We start from the raw sequence: 20,146 nt of genomic DNA, 5'->3' as shown, positions 1-20,146 counted from the left end.
CAATCAATAGCCCGAGAACACATAGAGGGCAGGTCAACGCAATCGATCAGACGAGCACAAGTTGTGCCTCTTGTGGAGAAGCACATCCGATGGAAGAATGTGTGCAATCTCGAAATCCAAATAGGACAAATAGGGCAGGTCAACACAAGGGACACAATTTCTGGTTCCATCGCCGTCATCTTCTTCCCCGGATAGCCTATTAAAGTAGTATATAGAAAAGAACGAGACGGTGCTACAGAATCTGGTAACTTCAATCCGCAATCTCAAAATCCAAATAGGACAGATTGAAGGCAAACTGAAAAATAGACCGCAAGAGGCGTTGCCGAGTTCAACTGAGCTCCCTTGCAACCCGAGAAACACAGGAAAGGAGCAATGTCAAGTCGTGACCTTGCGAAGTGGAATGAAAATAGCGGAAGAGAAGAAGGAGCCAAGTAGGACTAATCTAGTTACGATGGAATCCAAGACCCCGTTGACACAGGATGAACCAGAAGAACATGAGATGATGGAACCAGAAGTTGCATCCACATATGAGCCTATAGAACAAGGAACCGTGAAGGTACAGCTACCACCATTCCAGCAAAGACTTAAGAAAAAGAAAAATGATGAAGTGTAGTATCATCGCTTCATGGAAATGTTAAAATAGTTACACATCAACATCCCTTTCACAGAAGTGATTGAGAAAATGCCAAAATATGCTAAGTTTTCTAAGGACAAGGTGACAAAGAAAAGGAGCACAGGAAAGTTCGCAACGGTGGCATTAACGCAAAAGTCAAACACCATAATTCCACCAAAGATGCGCGACCCCGGAAGTTTCATGATACCCTGCTCAATTGACGAGATATATATCGGTCAAGCGCTTGGCGACCTTGGGGCCAGTATAAATTTAATGCCCCTTTCAATTTTCAAACAATTGAATGTGGGGCAGTTGATGCCCACGATGGTGGCTCTCCAGCTGGTGGATATGTCCCTTGTTCACCCAGAGGGAAAGTTGAAGGATATCCTGGTCTCAATTGATAAATTCATTCTACCGGAAGACTTCATCATTCTCGACTACGAAGTGGACAAAGATGTACCCATCATATTAGGACGACCATTTTTATCTACTAGCCACGCTCAGATTGATGTGTACAAAGGAGAGATCACGTTGAGTGTGAATGGGAATAAGCTCAGGTTTGACATTATTAAAGCCATGAAGTATCCGGACAATGAAGACCTATCCGATTCCAACAATGAACCCAGTTGTAATGAAGAAGAGGAATCCGAAGATGAAGATGAAAAAGAGGATGTGGCCGCATCCGTAGTAACCTGCAATGTGATCATGGAAACAACAAACAAAGAAGAAAAATTGACATTAAATGAAGAGAGAAAAGCACAAAAACCATCCTTGGAACAACCACCTACCGTGGAATTAAAGACTCTACCAAGTCATCTGAAGTATGTTTTCCTGGGGCAAAATGAAACTTTGCCAGTGATAATTTCCTCTGCGCTTCAAGAAGAACAAGAAAATGTGCTACTTAGCATCCTGAAGAAGTACATAAAAGCAATAGGGTGGATGCTAGCAGACATAAGACGAATCAACCCAACATACTGCATGCACAGGATATGTCTCGAAGAAAACCAAAAAGGGTCTATTGAACCTCAACACAGACTAAACCCTGCGATGAAGGAAGTTGCAAAAAAAGAGAGAAAAAAAATGGTTCGATGCAGACATTATATACCCAATCACCGATAGCATGTGGGTTAGCCCTGTGTAATGCATGCCCAAGAAGGGAGGAATTAAGATTAAGCTCGCGGTCCCTAAAGGTTAGAAATATTTTAGGAAGAGATTAGGATAGAAATTAATAAGGCATTAGTTCAACGATTTGAATAAGGCACCATGAGAAGCCTAGGCAGGTTATGGGCAAACATATGAAGTATGTCTGAACAACTTGGAGAAGATACTAAGAAGATGTGAAGAGACAAATCTTGTGCTGAATTGGGAGAAGTGCCACTTCATGGTGAATGAAGGTATTTTGCTCAGGTACAAAATTTCCAAGGAAGGGCTGGAGGTGGATAAGGCGAAGATTGAGGCCATTGAAAAGCTTCCACCTCCAACAAATGTGAAGGCTGTCAGGAGTTTCCTGGGACATTCAAGATTTTATCGTCGTTTTGTGAAGGACTTTTCAAAGATTGCTCGACAATTGAGTGCGTTGTTGGAGGCCGGCAGAACATTTGACTTCGATACACAGTGCCTCAATGCATTCAAAATACTAAAGAACGCATTAATTACCGCATCTGTGTTGATTGCACCGGACTGGACAAAGTCATTTGAGCTGATGTCCGATGCTAGTGGTTATGCGATGGGGGCAGTGCTAGTATAGAAGAGAAAGACAATGCTACACCCCATCGCATATGCGAGTAGAAACTGAACCTTGCCCAAGCAAATTATACTACCACTAAAAAAGAACTTCTTGCGGTGATCTTTGCACTGGAAAAATTTAGAGCCTACTTGCTAGGATCCAAAGTGATCGTTCACACCGACCATTCGGCAATCAAATACTTAATGATTAAGAAAGATACAAAGTTGAGGTTAATTCAATGGGTTCTCCTCCTCCATGAATTCAACATGGAAATCATTGACTGCAAGGGGACAGAAAACCAGGTTGCGAACCACCTATCAAGATTAGAAAATCCAAAAGTAGACCGCAATCAGTCAGAGGTGAATGCAACATTTCCAGATGAGTAGCTATTCAGACTTGAAGAATTACCATGGTATGCAGATATTGTTAATTACCTGGTCTGTGAGCAATTTCCAGAAAATCATACAGCTCACGAAAAGAAGCGGCTTATGCACGAATGTAAATCCTATTATTGGGACGAGCTTAATCTTTACAAGAGGGGGTCAGACCAGATCTTGCGTCTATGTGTACCAGAGGATACTCACCAGTGCATACTATCCCAATGTCATAACTCGCCGTATGGTGGACATTTTGGAGGTCCGCGCAGCAGCAAAAGTGTTACAAAGCGGGTATTTTTGGCCGACTCTATTCAAGGATGTAAGAGACTATTCTATGAGATGCGATAGGTGCCAACGCACGGGAAACATTTCATGGAAGAATGCGATGCCAATGAATATTATCTTAGAATTAGAGCTATTCGACATATGGGGAATAGACTTCATGAGACCATTTCCACCATCAAATGGTCACAAGTACATTCTGTTGGCCGTATGTTTCCAAATGGGTTGAAGCGGTATCGTATGTTGCAAGCGATGCGACGATAGTCTCCAAATTCTTGCAAATAAATATCTTCACTAATTTTGGCACCCCACGTACCATAATAAGTGATGAAGGCTTCCACTTTGTCAATGGTGTCATCAACAAACTGCTGCTTAAGTATAATATCCACCATAAGATCGCCACTGCATACCATCCACAGAAAAATGGGCAAGCCGAGAAGTCCAATAGGGAAATCAAACTGATCCTAGAGAAGGTGGTGAATCCTTCATGCAAAGATTGGGCCATGAAGCTGGACGATGCCTTGTGGGCATACAGGACCACCTATAAAACACCTATAGGAATGTCCCCGTATGCGCTGATGTTCGGGAAGGCATGCCACTTACCACTTGAATTGGAGCACAAAGCACTATGGGCAGTGAAGAAGCTCAATTTTGATTTGAAGACTGTAGGGGAGGCAAGAAAACTTCAGTTGCTCGAGCTAGACGAATAGAGAATTCAAGCATATGAAAATGCCAAGATCTATAAGGAACACGCAAAACATTGGCATGACAAACGACTATGCGAAAAGAATCTCCAGGTTGGATAGAAGGTCTTGTTATACAATTCTCAGCTATGACTTTTTCCCAGAAAATTAAAGTCATGTTGGTCCGGACCATTTATAATCAAAGAGGTATTCCCGCATGGTGCGGTCGACTTAACCAATGAAGAGGGGACCAACACGTTCAAGGTCAACAGGCAAAGAATCAAGATGTATCACGGAGGAGACTTGCATCGCGAGAAAACCTCCGTGGACCTGAGGAATTCCTGACTAAAGAAGAAATGAGCGGTCCCTGCGATAATATGCGATACAAATTCATTAGGGACACATTTTTTGAAGTATCCTTTTTATATCTTTATTTCATGAACATAATCTAATTTTTCTATACAAACACTACTCTTCAAAATTATCAACTCTGTCTTTCATATTTTTGACCCTCTTGACTTTTTAGCACCGATCGTAGTAAATGATTGCGGTGGAGCTACGCGATAACCGCAAAAGGCGATTAGTTCGTTCAGCCCATCACAATCGAGGAATCAACCCGCCGCAAGAAAGGATGCAATCACAGATGATGCGGGCAACAGAGCAAATTTGGGGGTTGTATCTTTCTTTGACTTTCTTATTCCAAACTTTGCACTCTCGCATCTCATTTTAACATTGCTAATTTTATCATCGCATCCTCTTTAGTTTGGCGCAATCATTGAATGTTGATTACTTTAGTTCGTCACCGTATTTTTTCCGTACCAATTATGATTTCAATGATGAAACTCATGCCTTTATTTCTCATCGCATGTACTAGAATCAACTTAATTTTAGGACAGTCAATTCATGAAGTATTTCTAGAAGTTAGTGGTCCACTAGCTTTCTTTCAAAATGATTTTTACGAAACTTCCTAAGAGCATCGTATGAATCATTTCAGTTTATCAACAATGAGAACATTGTTGCGTATAAATTTGGGGGTGTTAATATTTATTTTCAACCTTGCTACTTTTAGACATTTCAAAAAAAAATCATAACGTTGAGATCGGATCCTACTCGTAGTTGGATGTTCGCATGACACCCGTGGGGGCAAGCCAAAACGAAGGTAGGAATAGTGATCAACGCATAAATCAAGTGATCGCAACTTCGTTGCCAAATGGGTATGAGTTTAGACTGAGAAAGAGCGCCTTGCTCATAGTTGGATGTTCGCATGACACCCGTGGGGGCAAGCCAAAACGAAGGTAGGAATCGTGATCAACGCATAAATCAAGTGATCGCAACTCCGTTGCCAAATGGGTATGAGTTTAGACTGAGAAAGAGCGCCTTGCTCATAGTTGGATGCTCGCATGACACCCGTGGGGGCAAGCCAAGATGAAGGCAAGGCACTTGGAACAGCGCAAGGTCACAAAAAGAATATCTAAACCGCGCAAGGATAGAAATCATTTGGAAACACCTGTTGGATCAACACCATCACGCAGCAGAAGAAATCAAGATCCATAACATTCTAATTCATTAATTTTGGTTGAAAAGAAACATGCTAAAAAGAAAGTATAATGGGTTTCATGAACATACCTTGGCCGAACCAACTAAAATCTCCATTTCCAGCTACAAAATCCTCTGAATCCTTGTGTAGACCACCACAAGATCTTCCCTATTATCCTCTTGGTACTCTAGATTGAGTTGTGGGACTCAAAATAAGCTGGAATAAAAGGGAATATGGAGAAAGCTCACTAAACATAACTCATTGAAGAACACCTTCATTCATCTGAATTTTTCAGCAAAAATTCAATCGGTTCATCATTCATTCTTCACTCCAATCTCTTCAATATATTGCAGACTATCATGCAAAGAGATGTGTTGCATGGGATGCAACTCATGCTTGGAGTAAACCAAAGGAGAAGGTGGGTTCCTTGTAAGCTACTTTGAAGATGACTTGAAAAACCCATTTTTCCAAGTTTGTGTAATTTTTCAATTTTCAAATCTATTTTGATTTTTAAAAAAATATTTTATTTCTAAAATCAAAATTTATTAATTTTAAAAATTAATTTCATAAATTAATTTTCTAATAAAATTAATAAATAATTATTTAAACAATTTAAATCATTCTAATTAATTTAATATCCAATATTAAATTAATTTTTACACAAATTCATCTTCATATATTTAAATCATATTTAAATATATTTTCTCCAATTTTGTTTGATTCTAATTTGAACATTTCAAATTAAGTTATCACGCTACTCTAGAGCTATTCCATTTCCGAGCTAGTAAGGGGACCTCATGGACCTACAGATCATGGGCTCCAACGATCCAAGATTAATCGACTAACGCCCATAGTTGAACTCCCCTCACTGTAGATATATTATGTCCACTCGATATATGAACGAAAATTTGTGGGTGTCCTTTATTATGCATGCACTGTGATGATAGATAGTTCAAGCTCATGTTGCCATAAACTTAATGACTAAATATATAATCTTTCTATCTTTACCTAACTCTAACGCATGGTTCGTGAATAGAATGAATGATGTGCTAAATTCACTCAAGTATTCTTTTGTGATAAAGATAATTTTATGCGATACTATGTTCTAAGTATATGCGTTGTTAATGATATGCTCGTAGTATGCAATGAAGTAGTTGATAACGAGCAGGAATGCACGTTATCATAGTGCTAAGTTCTTAGACAATGTTGGATTGCGCTGATAGAATATGTCAAATTGCATCCATTAAGCATAAATTCTATAATATTGCGGTCGCATGCGTCCAACGCATTAGAGCATTTGATCTTTATATTTTTGTACAGAATAATGCATTAACGCAATGCAAAGAATGCGATCATAGGAATACATTGGTCGAGCGCAACTTCACTACAAGACTTTGCGTTGATCGTGCTTACAAACATTCACCCAAGAAGAATCACCGCAACATGGTGGATGCATCCGAACGAAAGGACAATTAAGATCGATGGGATAGAAAGCTGACAATAGTCAGATCCAAATTAAGTTGACAGCCGATAACAGTCCCAAAGTACATCCAGCTTGATCAGTGACAATTATCAGGTGCATCAGTCAGGAATTAAAGCTGCCCCATCTGTACAACCAGGAGAGAGAAGCCGCCTTTCACCTTTGATGTCCTATAAATACCAAATGGATTCTTCAGTTAACGGGTTAAGCAGTCGATTACTTCATCACCTTTACAAGTTAACACCTCTATTCATAGTTTTCTTTTCCATTTTACGGTAGAGCTAGAGAAGAGTGGTGACGTCGGAGATCATCCAGGGTAGCTCGAGAGAGAACCTTGGGGCGTAAGAGCAGAGAGCAGGCCAAATCTCGCAAAAGCGAGAATATCTTTAGAGCAGGAGTAAAAACAGTGTAACGCCTGGCAGCAAGAAATTACTCCAGGCTCTTTACTATACTTGAATTGTCATTCTGTACTTCATCTTATATCTATTCAATGGAAGTTCTATTTCTACATCTGCTCACTCTCTTAATACGCATAAGTAGCTAAACTAGTTGAATGGGTTGAGAAGAACTAAGCTACATGATCTAGGAAGTTCATTGCTTGCAATTGTCTTATTTTATTTTGTGCAAAATACCCCTTTAGAGTTACTCGAGAGAGAATCTAAAGAAAGAACCTAATGTCTCGAGAGAGCTAGGTTAGAATATGGACTCGAAAGAGCAAGATTAGGCTTGCATAAACAAGAGATAGGGACTTAGAGATGAGCTCTATTTGTCAACTTGCATCGCATGCATCCTAGGAGTAAGAGTGATATTATGTGGTCGCATATTTGTGTGAATGTCATGTTGTCATCGCATAAATAGAGATAGAGGTTTATGTGTAAACACTGTAGACTTATCGCATATTTATTGCATGCGTTCTAGCCTTAGAAGCCGTGGCATTCACACCAAGAGCTGGTTTACTATTGTATGCATGTTGCATGATCGCAAAGCATGAAAGCATGAGTAGGGACTTACCAGGAAACTCAGAGGAATTTACACTTGGATTCCGCTGGGGAAACTTGAGTGCACAACGCAATCCACCAACACATATCATCCATATTTCCACATTCAATAAAATTAAGCATCAGTAGTGCGTGTCACAAGTTTCCTTGCACTGAAACCAAGTATAATTCCAACACAAATTTCTCAGAATGATCCGAGGTCGAACACGGGTATTGTTTTCGTTAATGTGATACTTATGTGATACATGCAACCGGTTTTTAATAATGAATAAAGAATTTGAGTTTATACAGAAATATAAAGTGCAATGAAATGAAAATGCATTGATAAAATAAAATCCTAAACTAATATAATACATGATACAAGATACATGATACATGATACTGAGGTTGAGAACTAACTGTGAAGTTGTACAAAGAATCGATGTATACGATGGCAAGTCTTTATGAATGAAGCAGAAAGAGAAAGAGTAAAGAGTAAAAATATCGCAAGTTCGTCGATCATGTTAAGGACGCAACTAAGGTTCCACTTTCCCTTGGCGTACACCTCTCGGTGATCGGCCGCATTCCCATATCTCTATGGTGAAACAAAGATGAACATAATGAACGCAAGGTTGTTTCCATCTCTGGAAATACTTCTTGCTTTAGTAAACGTAATCTTCCAATTCTCTCAACAGGCGGAATAACATCTTCATTTCTACTCTCACAGGTTAAGATGTCGTCGAGCATGCTTTAGCTAAACTTAATTATTTCCTTAACACAAATTAACTCACTCACTTAATTCTCACTATTTACCCAGGGGATTAAGAACACATCATGGGGAAAATGGATTATGAATGTATGGAAAGAGACAGAGAGATGATAATGGTGACGATCATAACATTTAATTCTAAAATTAAGCGTTTGATGCATGTTGTGAATGAAGAATTACAGAAGATGAAATAGAGGATAGAAAAAAATACGAAAAGAGTGTCAACGTCTTGACATAGATGCCGAACAGAGATTGTGCTTGCCAGCGTGTGGAAGTGGTGGAGAGGAAAGTTTTCCTCTCAGGCTTGCTTTGCTGGTAGAATTGACCTTTGCACAGAGCTTCAACGGCGGAAATTTGAAGGATTCTCTACTCGGAGACTTACCTCTCGGCTTTGTCTCATGGTTATCCCAGATCTACTCTAGACAGTTGCTTCAGACCAGCTTCTCTCTCAAAATCAGTATATACACGTCTCTATGTATTCATGTATGTTTTTCAGTGAATTTGAAGAAGCTATTCATAGGTGAGACTTGGCTCTTTGAATTTGTGGTCCCTACTGTCTAGTTATGGTAGTTCCTAAAATGGCAGAATGAAAATTCCTTCTGTTACGCAATCAATCCATCAGAAATGCACAACTGAAAGCTGTACACTTGTCTGAATCTTCCGTAAATGCATTGCTCTTCACATCTTCGATCGATCGCCGCATGCGGTGTTGTTTTTTATTCCCACATGCGGTTGAAATTGCGTTGAACGTTAAACTCAAGATCGATTGTCGCATGCGCCGCCATTGCGTTGATCATCTTTTCATTCTTGATTGATGAGTGCAATGCGACGTAGATGCATTGTTTATTTTGTCTTTGAGCCATGAATGCATACAGTGACTAATTTCCTGCAAAACAGAATCTGAAACATTCTATTCTACCATTGCAATGGTGTTAATGGGTGTATTTACGACATTTCATAATTTCGTATTTCTTAGCCAATTTGTATACTATCAATGCAACTTTTCTTTCTTTTTGCCGCAATATCTAAATAAAACAGTATAAATAACTTGCATTTCTACAAGTTATCAATATAACCATGATTAGTAAGTTAACCTTTCACAGGTTGTTCATAATAACGGCTGGGTCAAATCTCTATTTTACCCCCGAAATTACCTTTTGTTTCTTAAGTCCCCACTGCCCCCCCCCCCAAATGAACAATTGTTTTATGAACGAATCACAAAACCGAGTCCTCTCATATGGTATGAAGAGGTGGGATCCCTTGTTCAAGACTTAGAATCAACACTTAAGGGAACAACCTCTCTACTATCCCTAAAGCGGTACGAGTGAATTCCCTCTTGCACCCTATGTCCCCAGCTATCTATCTAGTTTTACCCCTGAAATGGCTGTCATATTGACCCGATGCTGTTGAGCCAACCCTCACCTATGCAAATCTAAGGCAATCTCAAACAAACAGGAGTTCATAGTTAGCTCAGGATTAAGGTCAAGTACCTAGTCATCACTTGAAATGTCAGTCTTAAACATAAAACGCTTATAAAGTAAGAGTGACTATTCGTGGTCGATCTTGTAACAAACTCTTTTGCACAAGGACACCCCCACTTCTCATGTCAATATGAACAAATTAGGACTACTTTGTTTGTAGCACTTTACAAACTCCTTGTAACAACTACATAGCATGTCGTATCCAATATGTTACCAGGATAAGGACCCAACCTTATCCATGTACTATAGATCATTTTGACTATTTACTCGAACTTGATCCACCTTTATGTCTCCACATAAAGTTCAAGTACTCATCCAATAGTCAAGGGACTTTTAGGTTTATTGGATTTCTATTCAAGCAATAGATCTATTCAATAACACCTTTATTGAATTTTTCAGAATAAGCTCCATTGTTTACATACCACGAGTTTTAGGACATAAAACCCAACAAACTCCCACTTGGACTAAAACTCCAGTGGTAACTTATACATATGATATATAAGACTGAGTTTCTGAGTTTTATAGAGAAATACAATAAACTAGGGCATCTCATACCCATTTTTTACCATTCGGTGTCTCTATACCTGATATTTCTCCCACTTGCCCTAGGTTATCTGGTATTCCTAGTCCTACTAGGTAACTCTCAAACACTTTAGTCGAGAGAATTATTGTAAACATTGTTAGGTATACAATAGGCTTTTGATAAAACTATAAGGAGATTGCATCTTAATCTCAATAATGGCTAAGAAGTACACTTTCCTCCCACTACGTTGAGGTACTCTCAACTTTTTGAGCAAGATGCATCTGACCTGTCTCAACAACTTTTTGTTACTAGTCAGATCTAGAAATCTTTAAACTTTCTATACTTTGATCTAGCCATCTGAATATCTACAAATGGTATTTGACAATTTGATTCTCAACAGAGGTTGCTAGAACAAACATAATTTTTGAAAATGAACATTTATTTATCCCAAAAATATATACAATTTGTTCTATACAAGTTTTAACAATTAAAAACAAGTAACAACTTTTCCCACTTGATGAGCTGAGCAAATGGCCCCAAGGTCAAGTTAGCTTGGTTACCTTTTCTCTGCTCTCTTCTCGACAAGATATTGAGGGCAGTGTCTCCTTCAGTGCCCTTCATCTTTACAATGGAAACATTTCCCTTTGCAACGTTATCCTTGTCTTTCAATCTAGTAGGCTTCTTCTTCCCTTTCCTTTGCCTTTCTTCACAAGAATACTCTTATTCTTTGAAGAGGAAGCAACTTCAAGCTTGAAGGACATTCCTCATTTCTTGGCAGTAGTAACATTACTTCTGGCATCAGACCCTTTATTCTCAACATTATCAGGTAAGCCTGTAGCTCATTGAGTAGAGTAGTCAAATTTTATTCATTAATGTATTCAGAATGGCAGAAAACTCTTCAGAAGAGATTCTAGAATAAAACCAACTTGACTTCTCTCGTTCATGACAGCACTATTTACTTCTGTCACATTAAAGTGGACCATCATGTCCAGAACATGTTCACAAACATTGGTCCCCACTTTGATGCAACTGTTGTAAACGTGCTTAATGGCATCACTCGCAGAGATTCCATAATCTCTTTGGCAGTACTCGTATCCTCATGCTTCTTTTGTCAACACATCAGATAAGCTGGCGAGGATATAAGCACAGGTTATATCATTAGCCTTGACCCATCTGTCATATACATGTTGAACATTTCGGTTTGTGTTAGAGCTAGGAATGGGAGGACAATCCTCAGTTAAGACAAACCGCAAATTGTCTATCACAAGTATCGTGTTCAAATTTGATTTCCAATTCACATAATTGTCCCCAATAAATTTATCTGACTCCAACACTTGTATTATCCCCAATAAATTTATCGGTTTGTGTTAGAGCTAGGAATGGGAGGACAATCCTCAATTAAGACAACCCGCAAATTGTCTATCACAAGTATTGTGTTCAAATTTGATTTCCAATTCACATAATTATCCCCAATAAATTTATCTGACTCCAACACTTATATTAATGAACTTGTCATTCTGAAATTAAATATCCAATCAACTTTTAGCAATTTTAATAATTTACCCAAGATTATTCTTTTGCAACGATACTACATCAAGACATTCTTGACTCCATAATAACTCATATTCCGATAGTCATTTAGGTACCGCTTTTGGTCAGCCATTATTAACAATTAATAATTCTGTAAGTGTAGACCCGCCATTTTTGGACGTCAGAGGCCACTAATGACCAAAGAAATCCTATCCATTTTTGAAGCTTGAGTTGTTCTGAATCCTATGTTACAACCCTCCGAGGGGATAGTCGTCGTTAAACGACTAGCAAAGGGTCGCTTAAAGCTAACCAGCAGGCGCAACATAGGAATCTCACGGTCCAAACTAATGAAGGAAACTGCAGGATATGTTGACACATTTCCTTCACCCACTTACTAGGAACTGCTTCCTCCGTTCACCTTGATATTGACTCATACAAAACACTTTCCAAAGGGAGGTTATTCCCAGGGTGACACGAAGCGTCATATGAATCTCACGGTGTGAACTATATGGAGACGTGGCAGTTGAAATCATACACTTGATCTCTGATCAAACAACTTCCCCTTATTCACTCGAATCTAAATTTAAGCTAAAAAATACTCTCTGAAGGGAGGTCACTTCCAGGGTGACACGAAGTACCGCTTAAAACCAGACTGTGAACTCTTAGGGACGCGAGAGCTAAGAATAACATACCGCGTATGTTATTAATCTCCCGCTAAAGTTTTCTGATAACTCTATCATATAGAAGTTATTCAATACCACTAAAGTGTTCTAATGTTTGGGTAACCTTGTACTTAGGTTCTTTTCCGGCTAAATAAAAATAACCCTAAGTTTATGTGGTTTATCCATGTATAACTCTTATAAATGGACTTAAACCTACGATGTCTAGGTGATAAACGCCTTTATTACCTCACATCGCTCACGAATACTCATAAAACTAGTTACCAACGCTCAATTATTCGGCCATAATCCCCAGGTAGGAGGTGTTCCGTAGATCGTCAACTTAAATACCCCCAACCTTCGACAGGATTATATGCCAGTTGAGTTTGTAACCCTAGTTTTAAAAGCTTAATGACCTATTTTAACTAATTAAAACAAGTGGTTAACCTACGTGAGCATGCAGCTGTTCTTTGTTATGGATTTTAAATGTCTACCCCAATTTTATAACAGTTTATAAAACTTTAGACATGCTAAACATCCACAACATACAGGTATTCAATATTTAATATAACACTTATATTAAATACAAGAAACTCTAACATGCATGCTATATATTATAACAAATTATAACATACTTTCAATGCATGTTGCATTGTCACACCCCGCCCCAGACCACCCTCTTAGCCTAGGAAAGGGCATGACTGTAGCAGTTATCAACCCTTTTGCTGACACTTACTGCCTAATAACTCTTGTGGAATAACTCTGATATCAAGATATAATTCATATACAGTGGAATGTCTTTAGGCCAAAAATTTATTAATTCGGAAACATAACATGTTTAGAGTAATTACAACACTAGATTCACAAGTCCCAAAGCCCAAAATCCTAGTCCTTATATGAACAACTATAACATGTGTACAATATTTACACTAACCACCTAACAGACGGGTTACAATATCTTTATTTTTTAGTGGCAGAGCAGATGCAGAACTATCTTATGAGGATTTGACTGCTACCTGGGGGAAAGGAAAACATTTAAAAACAGGTGAGCTTGCTAGCCCAGTGAGTGACTTAAGAAAGATAATTGATTCTCATGCAAAAATCTCAATAAAGAGTTTAAACTGAAATATAAACTTCTACAGTACCTTGTACTGCAATATAAACATTTTCCAAGCATAAAGCATATAAAGTTGTTTTAATCATAAAACATTAAAACTCTTTCTCAGTTGAGAATAACCCCACTGTGGGTAAAAATAATCCCAACACCAACTGCTAGTCAAGAGAGAACCCTTTTGCTCAATCTCTGACTCTAATTACCTACGTGCACGTGGCCATACTAAGTACCGCCATACCTTAGGTACTTCTGCTCATATACCTTCTCAAATGTCCTTCAGTATCGAGCTGCTAGGATACCTTCTCAAATGTCCTTCAGTATCAAGTAGGTTTGGTATCTTCTCAAACGTTCTTTAGTACCAAGTTGGTCAGATACCTTCTCAAATGTCCTTCGGGATCTAGTTCGGTGGATACCTTCTAAAATGTCCTTCGGTATCATATTTTAAGTAAAACTAGTCATAAATGACTTTCTCTTTAAAGCATGTAAAGTATAACACATATAAAAACATGGCTTTAAAGATACTAACGCATGCTGGGTATATTTAACACATATAAATAGCTTTTCAACAAACTTCCCACACATGCATGCGTTTAAAACATAAATCATGGTTTGCTTGGAAATCACTTTGTAAAACTAGCTGGCATGAGAATAATCTTCTTTAAAACATGCTTTCTATAAAACATTGTAAATATTTAGTCCAATTTTTTAGTCAAACGTTTTAGTCACTCACCTCGATCGCTTAGGAACCTTTTCTCTCTAGAAGTTCCTTGTTTACCTCGGGCTCCCTTTTTCACCCCTAGAATCCAGATTCAATTTAACACTCGAATTACTCATAGTTATAAGCCTTATTTCGAGATTCTTCCTTCTACAAACATATTCTAAAATGTCTCAGGAAGCTTACCCTAAAATATGAGCTCAAAATTCCTCGTGGTTTGGCCGGAATCACAAAATCTCCAAGACTGGCCCAAGCTTATTCGACAGCCTGACCCTTCTGTATTCTCCTCAGTTTCCAACCCAATCCTTTAGAGATTTTTCTCCGGCAGCTACCCTGAAAACAAGACTTTTTGAGCTTTCAGGTGGCTTTGAAATCACTCAAAACGCACAAGTAAATTGGGAGAACTCTTCATCCCAATTTGATGTTGTTTTCCAGACTTCACTGTCCAATGCGTCCTCTTTGAAGCTCTATGAACAACGCATGGATTTTGCTCTCAACGCAAAGTTTACTCAACTTTCCCACTCTTTTTGTGTCTTTTTGAATTTTGATCTGAAAATGAAGTCCTTGGTCCTATTTATAGGCGTCCAAACATTCTCCAAATTCGACACCTCCTATTTGGCTGCATGTCCAAGTGTTTCCTCCTCACACTAACAACACAACTTTTTGATCAATGCAATCTAAGTGTCCTTTTCCTACCTAGCCAATGCATGGGCTTCAATTTGCATGTCCTCTTATGCAACCACCTCAAATTCTTAAGGCCTAAGGTTTCCTCCCAAGAAGACACATGTTTGATGACGTCCTTTATGTGATCTCATCCTTCATATGCATCCACAAACTTTTGGATGTTCAACGCATAATGCCATCAACACATAGTCTATAATTAATGCATAGCAAGCCTTTGTTCCACTTGGTTTTCCACTCACTACCATCACAACCCAACTTAGCCATCGCAAGAGCCAGCCACCACCAACGCATAGGATGGCCACTCGTCCTCAACACATCGCTCACTCAACATCACCGTAAGGCTCGTTGGCATCGACGCATGGCGCTTGGCATAGCCGCTGGTCACCGATGCATGGGCATGTGGCATAAGCGCTGGCCATCGCTCACAAGGCTTGCTCAGTCACATGGGCGCTTGGCAAGGCGCCTGACGCATTGATGCTCGGCAGGGCATTCGACGCATAGGCATGGTCGCTCGATGCATGGGCAGGGGCATTCGAAGCATGGCCGTTCGGCAGGGTGCTTCGACGCATAGGCTAGGGTGCTCGATGCATGGCCGCTCGACAGGGCGCTCAACGCATAGGCATGGCCGCTCGACGCATGGGCAGGAGCGCTTGGCATGGCTGCTCAACGTATGCGATCTCGAGAAGATGCTCAAGAAGGTGGCACATCAAGGTGAAAGCTTAATAAATCATGATGGGACGAAAAGCTGATGATGGTCGAATCCGAATTTAGTTGACAAGTCGTTAACGACACACTGTAGCAAGTACATTCAACTTTTTGGTGACCATTAATCAGCGCATCAGAGCAAAAGATTTAATGACCTCCCATCATTGCAATCATTAGAGAGAAAAGCTTCTTCACCTTGAGCTCTATAAATACCGAAGGCCACCATCGTTAAAGAAGTTTCTATATAAAAGTTAGATCATATACAAAATAGATAGCCGTTAGTCTGTAGTTATTCTTATACTCAAAAGGCGGAGGCGAGCGAAGAGAAGAAGATGCCGAGAGGACATTCTTGGATAACTCAAAAGACTGCCGGGAAGCGCTATAAAAGGAGAAAGGGTCGACACTTGCGAAAGCAAGGATATTCTTCTGGGTAGAGTTGGAGTGAAAAGATAGAGTAAAAGCCACAGGAAGCAAGACATTGCTACTGCGCTTCTTATCCCTACTTTCCATTGTTGTTTTATATTCTGCACTTTATTTATAGAAAATGGAATTCTTATCTCAACATCTGTTCAATCTCTCCACATTTTGCATGAGTAGCTAAATTTTCGAATGGGTTAAGAAGTACTTAGCTAGCATGACCTAAGGTCTTCACTTTATGCGATCATCTTGTCTTATGTATGCGTCATTCACCCTTTAGAGATACTTGAGGGAGTAGTCTAAAGAAATAATCTAGCTTGAGAGAGTCAGATAAGAATCTAGGCTTGAGAAAATAATATTAGAACCGCATAAGCAAGAGATAGAAACTTAGACATAAGTTCTGTTTGCTATTATGCATCGCATGCAGCCTAAAAATAGGATATGATAGTATGCGGTCACCTTGTGTATGTGTGCGTCATTCATCATCACATAGACAAGAATAGAGGCTTAGACATAAGTCCTATCGACATTATTGTATACATCGCATGCGTCCTAGAAATAGGAACTATGGCATTTGCATTAAGAGATGACATGTTGTTGTATGTGTGTAGCATGATCGAATAACTTGAACACAATCTTAGGAAGTGTTAGCTAAGTCCTTTCTCAACCCGTCCATCGCATACTCATTGTAATTCTCGATTTCATCAACTCTTTACTCGAACCCGTCACATAACTGCAAAGGAACCAGATTTACTGTCGCATAGTAACTCAGTAGTCCCAGTGTTCGACCTTGGACTTACCAGGAAACCTAGTAAGATTTATACTTGGGTTTTACTGCATGTGCAATGCATAACTCATCACCGTAAACATACGTCATAATCACATCACATTTACAACGCACCACGTTCTCTCATTGTTTTACTTATTTGAGCTATAATAACTTGTATTTCTACCAGTTATTAGTAACCATTCCACAAAGTAAGCCGCATCCGTAGCGTTACCAGGATAAGGTTTCCCTCCTATATCCATATACTACAGATCATTTTGGTTATCACTTAAGATATGATCCATTTGTATGTCACCACATACATGTTTAAGTTACATAAAGACAACTAGGGATTTTAGTTTATTGGTTTGTGGTAAAGCAAATAAAACATCTAAATGTGCAAATTCAAAAAGTGAAGTAAATATCATATATTATACATCACAACCATTCGAAAAAACTGTTTACAAACTTCAGAACACGAGACTTTAGGGCATCATCCCCAACACTTCAAACTTATGTTGCATTAGGTATAGATACTTGTATCTTGAATAATCATCTATGAAAGAAATGAAATATTCATACCCACCTTGAGCTCTAACACTCATCGGACCACACGAGTTTGAATGTATAAGCTCCAAGGTTTCCTCGACTTTATAACTTTTTCTAGTAAAAAGTCATTTGGTCATTTTGCCTTCATGGCATAATTCACATATCAACAAGGAGTTTTCTTCTGAACTCTTTAGAAGTCCACATTTCACCAACTTCTCAATCCTATTGGGGTTGATATGACTTAACCTTAGTTGCCAAAGGTGGGTGTTTTCCTTAGGAGAAACCTTTGGTCTTTTTGTAGTTTTCGTTGTACTGAACATTTCAGTATTAAGCAAGGCTTTTATGACTAACAACCTTAGTACATATAAGTTATTTTCCATTGAACCAAAACCAATCTCCATACCATTCTTGAAAATAAACATTTTACTCTAGAAAAAGAAGATGGTATAACCTTGTTCAATGAGACAAGAAATCGAGATTAAGTTCCTCTTGATATGAGTAACTACAAAAACATTATCCAGTAACAGATAACGTTTCTTGTCCAAAAATAACTTCAGCCTGCCCATGGCAACACCTGAAACAACCTCACCAGTACCGACTCGAAGAGTCAACTCTCCCTCTTGCAACGTTTGCTAGGAACTAAATCCTTGGTAGGAGGAACTAACGTGATTAGTAGCATCTGAATCAAGTATCCAGGCAGAATCATCATTCTCTACCAAACATGTCTCCAAGAAAAATAAATCACATTTACTGTCTTTAGACTTCTTCCTATTCTGCAGGGTAGTGGGATTAGTATCAGAACCTAAATAAGCTCAAAGTTCCATTTCAGAGAACACTTCTCATCGATGAACTTCTTCAGAGTCAGCAACACTTACTTTCTCTAACTGGAGGTTATCTTGAGAACTGACACTACTGGTTTCTTTTTCATCCATCCCTTTATGCTCAAAAAGTAAGAACTGACGTTCAAACAATTCGTCCAACGAGTCCATGGTCATGTGCAATGACCATGTTCTCAACCCTTTTGGCCAATGCATCAGATATGCTAGCCAAAATATGAAGTCGAACGCATGAGTTAGCCTTCATCCACACCTCATATGCATTACGAACATTTAGCAGTGCATCAAAGGTCGAGACTTGAGGACATTCCTTAACTATGACAAACTCGAGGTCATTTACCACGAAATATGTTTTAACGGACTCTTTCCAATGTATGTAATCGGTCAAATTAAAAGAGGCAACTAACAGAAAATCATTCATGTTGCTGAAAAAGAAACACATTGATCTACATTAGATTTTAGCAAATACTCTTTGAAAAACAACATCCAATACGGTTTAGCAAAACTTAAACAAACCCCGTGTAATATCTAGTTTCGCAATGACGCTTCAAAGGTTTAAGATAAAAGCCACTGAAGAGTAGTCAATTTATCCCCCCTCTGAATTGAGATATTCTTAACCAGTCATTAATGCCAGAACAACTCTTGCTCCTATAGCGACTAGCCATCACTGATTTGATGAAGAAATCATTAACTTGCTTAATAATTTCTAGTGTGACCCTTCATTTTAGGCCCTAATGTTCCGTCCCAAGCAAACAATCCAAAGGAAAAAAGTCCGATTGGGAAAAACTAAAGTGACCCTATCCATTTCTGGAGTTCACCTTGATATTAACCAACTGCACAAAAGCCATCCGATTGGGATACTCCCAGGGCGCCATGAGGCAATGCAAGAAGATTTCACGGTGTGAACCAATGGAAGAGACCGCAAGACGTGTTTGAAGGAAATCGAAATGGATATTTCTGTGAGCAGCGAAACAAGACTATTCTAAATTACAATCATGAATGAACATACACATTTACAGTCGATTTCAAACATAAACAGTTATACAAATCATACAGAAATTACAGCATGAAGAACAAATGTACAGAGGAAAAATGAAAGCATAAATGCAGAAGTGTCTCCACGCTCTGATGCATGACTCTGATCGAACAACAGCAACTATGAGCACTCGATCTACACGACCGCAACACAGCACAAACACAACATGAATACTTCATGCTCGTCCTCAATTATCTCCTCGATCACGATCTCCTTCACAACACGAACGAACACCACGCTCGTCCTCAGCGACACGAACGGCCTCCACAGCATTACAAATGGCCTCTAGAAAACCTCGACGGTGTCGAGTTAAGTCTGACACCACCAATGAGGCGACCTTGGTATTCTCGGTGTGAGAATCTAAAGGGTGGCCTCTGTTCAGACTTGGTATGAGGCAGACGAATAGAGGAAACAACGATCGCATACACAACTGGGCAAGTGGGAGAAGTCGGAGACCTATTGTATAGGTCGATGCCCAATCGTTTAGATAAAACTATGTGATCGTCTAGCAAAAGCTATGCGATCGTTTAGCACTATCGTTTAGCTCGGTCTGTCACGTACAGACACTACACGATTGTTTACTTTGGGCTAGCGATCGTCTAGCAAAGCTATACAATCGTTTAGTAAACACTGCATGATCGTTTAGCTTGCCCAACCGTCGTTTAGTAAATCTATATTTACTTGACG

Source organism: Benincasa hispida, chromosome 2, assembly GCF_009727055.1.
Source record: "Benincasa hispida cultivar B227 chromosome 2, ASM972705v1, whole genome shotgun sequence".
Lineage (NCBI taxonomy): Eukaryota > Viridiplantae > Streptophyta > Magnoliopsida > Cucurbitales > Cucurbitaceae > Benincasa > Benincasa hispida.
The sequence above is the reverse complement of the archived record's forward strand: the minus strand, read 5'-3'. Positions refer to the sequence as shown.